The sequence below is a fragment of the Arachis ipaensis genome, chromosome B07 (genome assembly GCF_000816755.2).
Source record: "Arachis ipaensis cultivar K30076 chromosome B07, Araip1.1, whole genome shotgun sequence".
NCBI lineage: Eukaryota > Viridiplantae > Streptophyta > Magnoliopsida > Fabales > Fabaceae > Arachis > Arachis ipaensis.
The window spans coordinates 47,234,061-47,239,337 of NC_029791.2; the positions used below are offsets into that span (position 1 = coordinate 47,234,061).

At 33.4% G+C, this 5,277-nt stretch overlaps 1 long non-coding RNA gene across 1 annotated transcript; it reads left to right on the plus strand.

Annotated features, from left to right (window-relative positions):
• LOC110264601 lies at positions 2,318 to 3,086 on the plus strand. The gene is made up of 3 exons (XR_002350777.1): positions 2,318 to 2,489; positions 2,619 to 2,630; positions 2,740 to 3,086. It is a non-coding gene; the product is annotated as an uncharacterized LOC110264601 (long non-coding RNA).

Genomic DNA, 5,277 nt, shown 5'->3' on the forward strand with positions numbered 1-5,277 from the left:
AGATTGCTATCGCCCAAAAAAAACTTGTACTGCATTATTCTTAGTTTTCTCTTTTTTTTTCGACGTTATTCATAATTTAAAGTAATAGCATTAGGTTTTTTAAAATTGAAGAGATATGTAAAATGACAAAATAAAAATTTAATTATTTTTAAATTAAGAAAGTGAAGTTCATACATAATCAAAATTACAAATTCAATAGTTATTAAATCACCACATTCTCTTTTTACTAATATCTTTATTTTAGAAATATTTTTCCAATTTAATGTGGTAGATAGAATGGCAATTTAGCCAACCAGACCTGACTTGCCGCATTTTTCAACTATTAACAAAGGTGTTTTTTTTTTTACTAAAGATAGGAGGCTCGAACCCGCAACCTCTTAATTGAGTACAGGGAGACTGTGCCATTTGAGCTATAACTCATTGACAACAAAGGTGTTTGTTACAATACGATGATAAATTCATACGTACCGATACGTTTAAAATATGGATAAGTAGTAACAAGTTACGTGAAATTTATTTTTTACATCAACATTTAATTTTTTCTATTTCTTTATATATATTATATCACCACTTCTACTAAAACACCACTTTAATTAAATAAAATAAAAATATATTTTTTATTTAATTTTATAAAAAGACTTAAACATTCTTACTTTATTTGATTAGACAAAAATACCCTTTTAAATTAATCAAATTTTAGAATTCAACTAATCCTAATTTTATAGTTTCAAATAATTTAAACAACAAAACAAAAATATATAAAAAAAAAACAAAAATCAATCGTTATTCTTCTTCTCCAATCCCCCTAATCATTCGTGCCCCCTCTGAAGCAAAGCAAATCATTCGTGTCCCCTCTGAAGCAAAGCAAAACATATCAAAAAAACAAAAAATCAATCGTTCTTCATCTTCTCCAATTCCCCTAATCATTCGTCCCCCTCCCCTCTGAAGCAAAGCAGTGAAAAGTCCCAAACCAAAACGGCAAAATCCTAGCCCTAGGTTCTTTGCCGCCGCCGTCCCCAAGCTCAGCGCTTCCGCTTCTTCCTCTTCCCTCTGTCCGGAACCCAGGTAGCTCGGCACGTCGTCCCCATCCTCGCTGGCTTCTCTGTCCGTGGCTTGAAGCATCTCGTCATCGGGTCACCGCTTGCCGTCGTCTCTGCTCTCGCCGTCGTGTTGCCGGTTGCCGCCATGTCTCCGTTGAAGGTTAGTGGCCCTGCTTTTAATTTTGCTCTGGTTGGTGAATGCTCGATTTTTTTTTCTTCTCTTTAATTTATAAATTTTTTGTTCAAATGTTGTTGTAATGTTTGTTGTTGTGTTGTAATTGTTAGGTTGTTGAATGATTATTTCATCTTCATCATCGTCATCATCAACAATGTCACTTCTTAGATTTATTGGATGACTTTTCAATTTCTTCAATTTCCTGTTGTTGAGTGATTTTATCTTTCTATTCTATTGCTACTTTTGATTGTCTTTCTTTCTGCTCGTCTTCTAAGTCCGGCCTCCAAGAAAGCTTTTTCATTTTAGATTTACTTTTTTTCAATAATTCTATGTGTAATTTTCATTCTGTAGGAGTAAACTACACTTTTTCTCTCTGAAGTTATGTGATAATTATTACATTTTATCTTTTACTTTATTATGCTTATACAGACACCATAACTATAGCAAGTGAACTAATTTGAACAAATATTAACAAATATTGACATTCGAACAAACAGGGTGAGCTATTGTTATGTTTATTGCGCTGTTTGCTATCCACAACTCTATATTGTGTCACAATGGGTTGGCTTTTTCTTAAAAAAATTTGGTGATTATTTTTTCTGTAAGACTGAAATTCAATGGCACCTAGGGAAATGCTTGACGCAAAAGATTCTTAAGAAAAAGCCCTAGAAGGGTTCAAAGAATGCAAAACATATTACAAAGACTGAAAACTATGAGAGTTTCTTCAATTTCTTCAATCCACCACAAGTTCTTGAAGATGATGAAGATATTGATGAAGATATGGTAAATCTTTTTATTTTATTTTATTTACTTTTTACAGTAATTTTTTATGAAAGTCTTTAGTTTGAATCTTTAAGAGGAACACAAGTAGAAGTAAAAAATCTGTAAATTTGAAAACCTGCTATTTAGCTGTTAGATATGACCAGATTATTTTCCAGAGCTAATTAATGTTCTCTTTAACAGGCCGAGGAACTTCATAATCAAATGGAGCAAGACTATGACATTGGGTGAGCTTACTTGTTTCCCTCCATTCCCTCTGATAATTTTCGATGTTGTTTTCTGAATCCAGGATTGATGAATTCTCATATCACACTTGTTCAAGTCAACAATAAGGGATAAGATTATACCTCATGCTGTGTCATGGTTTACTGGTGAGGCCATTCAGGGAGAGGAGTTTGGAGACCTGGAAGATAATGATGAAGACGACATTGAAGAGGATGATGATGATGAAGAAGATGAGGATGAGGATGAAGAAAACCAAGACAAAAAAGAAGGTATTTCATGTTAATTACTTTGAAATGTTGAAACACTTGTATTTCTTTAGTTAGTTTTGTATCTAAAGTATTTTATTTCTTGCCATCACCTCCGCTGTGGCGATGATTTCGTTTGGAATGTCATTTTAGCCATCACATAAGGTAAGATAGTCAATTCTGTAATCTAAATTATAAATGAAATAGGGCTTGGTGTTGAGTCCCATAAGTTTCTTCTTTCTAACTTGTTTCAATGTTGGCTGGAAATTTTCAGAAAGGTGGAAGAGCACCGGCTGGTGAAGGTCAACAGGGTGAGCGACCTCCAGAGTGAAAGTAGTAGTAAAAGTTTATCTATTATGATTTATGCAGTAGCTGAAAGCTTTCTTGTTGGAGAATGTCTGTTGAAATAGTGTGGTTCATGCAATTTTGTTTTATGATGCTTAATTCATTTTTCTCTTTTAAGGTCTTGGTAGTTTGAATTGTTGGTCTCCATTCTCCTATTTTTCCTACATGTTTTGGAGAGAATGTTGTTATATAGTGTTAGGATGCTAGGATTGTTATTGTTGGACTTTGTATTTGTGTCTCGTATACTTCAAATATATAGTGGGAGTTTATGGTTTACTTGTTGCTATTGATTGTAAACCATTAAAGGATGTTCGCGGTTTTCTCTTCCTGTGGCCTGTGGCATTGTCTCACCGCACCTTGCTTATTGGTGTTAAGTGTTCTTTATAAAATTTGAGAGCTTTGTGGAATTCTATTGTTTAAAAATGAGTTCGGACTTTAAAATTAATTTTTCATCAGTAATTTTTTAGACATAACCGATCAAAAATGGTAGAATGCATTAGGTTCTTGTGCAATTTGGAGATATTGATTCATTAATTATGTTTCTTTCAGTACTTCTTTATTGGAACCACTAAGCTTAGATGCAACTTCATTAAGTTGAGCACTGTGATGGATGCCTCGAGAAAAAAATATAAAAAGACCAAACAGTTTCAGAGTGCATGGTGCAATCTCCGGTTCCCTATCCCTAGGATTTGAGATGGTGTTGTATTTAAGTATGTATTAAAAAAAGAAAAGAAAAGAAAAGAAAAAAGAATGCTTGTGTATATCATCCCTACATGAATTGTACTGTAGTATAGTAGTAGTAGTAATAGGCTTCCTTTGTTAAAAAATATAAACATATTTGGAGTAATTTAATTCAAAATCTAACTTTATTATTTTCAAGTCACTATGGATGGTAAAATCTTTAGTCAAAAGTATTAGCATAAATTTGGGTACTCATTAGTTGTAATTTGAAAGTTATGTTATATCTGAGCATGTCTGCCTTCATGATAGCTCATCATAAGACTGCGTGATTTCGAAGTTGAGAATGAAAGATTAAAAATAGTTTCGATGAAGTTGAGAATGACATCAATTATATATACCAGGTATTAAAAAGTGCTCTTAGCACTTAAGCTAGACTGATAAACCACTATTTCATGGTTTATCTTATACTCATTTGAGTGGTTTTTTATCAACTCTTTACCCACTTATTCATACTATTTGCATGGTTTTACATTTGCCTTCCTAATTATGTGCTTTGATTGAAAACATGCTTCTTTGGACTTATAATTTCTAATATTAATCCTCTCTTATCACCATTAGATGCCTTGATATGTGTGTTAAGTGATTTCAGAGATTACAGGGCAGGAATGGCTCAGAGGATGGAAAGGAAGCATGCAAAACTGGAAGGAATACAAGAAGCTGGAGAAATTGCTAAGTTGTCCAGCCTGACCTCTTCGCACTCAAACAGCTATAACTTTAGCTACAGAGATCCAAACGACGCGGATCCAGTTGCGTTGGAAAGCTAATGTCCGGGGCTTCGATTTGATATATAATATTCCATAGTTGCTCTGACGCTAGGCGATGCGACCGCATACTCCATGCGGCCGCATAAAATCAGCGTGTTTGAATTCGCAACCAGCGAATTCTGGGCTGTTTCTGATCCAGTTTGCGGCCCAGAAAACACAGATTAGAGGCTATAAAGTGGGGGAATGCATCCATTCATAATCAAGCTTTCACATTCACAATTTTAGGAGTAGATGTAGTTTTTAGAGAGAGAGGTTCTCTCCTCTCTCTTAGGATTAGGATTTAGGACTTCTCTTAGTTTTAGGAGTGACTCTCAATCCCAGGTTCTTTATTTTTATTTATTTTTCCAATTAAACTTATGAACTTTTCCATGTTAGAATTGATTTCTTTATTTAATATTATTTGAGGTATTTCAGACTTATGATTCCTTTCTTTCATTATATAAATAATTTGGATTTTTTCCTTTTGGTTTTGGTTAAGAAATCAGTAACTCAGGAGTTATCCAATTCAACAGCATAATTGATAATTGTTATCTTGCCAATTGAATTGAACTTCAATAATCCCAATCTTTTCTTAGAAAATAAATAGGATTTGAAGATCAGACTAATTAGTCACTTGACTTTTCTTTACTTTAAGTAAGGGTTAACAAAGTGGAATTAAGATTCAATTTTCATCATCAATGATAAGGATAATTAAGACTGGACTTCCAATTTCTCATACCTTGCCAAGAGTTTATTTTTATTATTTTATCTTTCTTGTCATTCAACTAACTTTTTACCTTGATCCAAAACCCCAAAACACACTTTTTCATAACCAATAATAAGAACATACCTCCCTGCAATTCCTTGAGAAGACGACCCGAGGTTTAAATACTCGGTTATCAATTTTAAAAAAAAGGGGTTTGTTACTTGTGACAACCAAAACGTTTGTACGAAGGAATTTCTGTCGGTTTAGAGACTAGCTC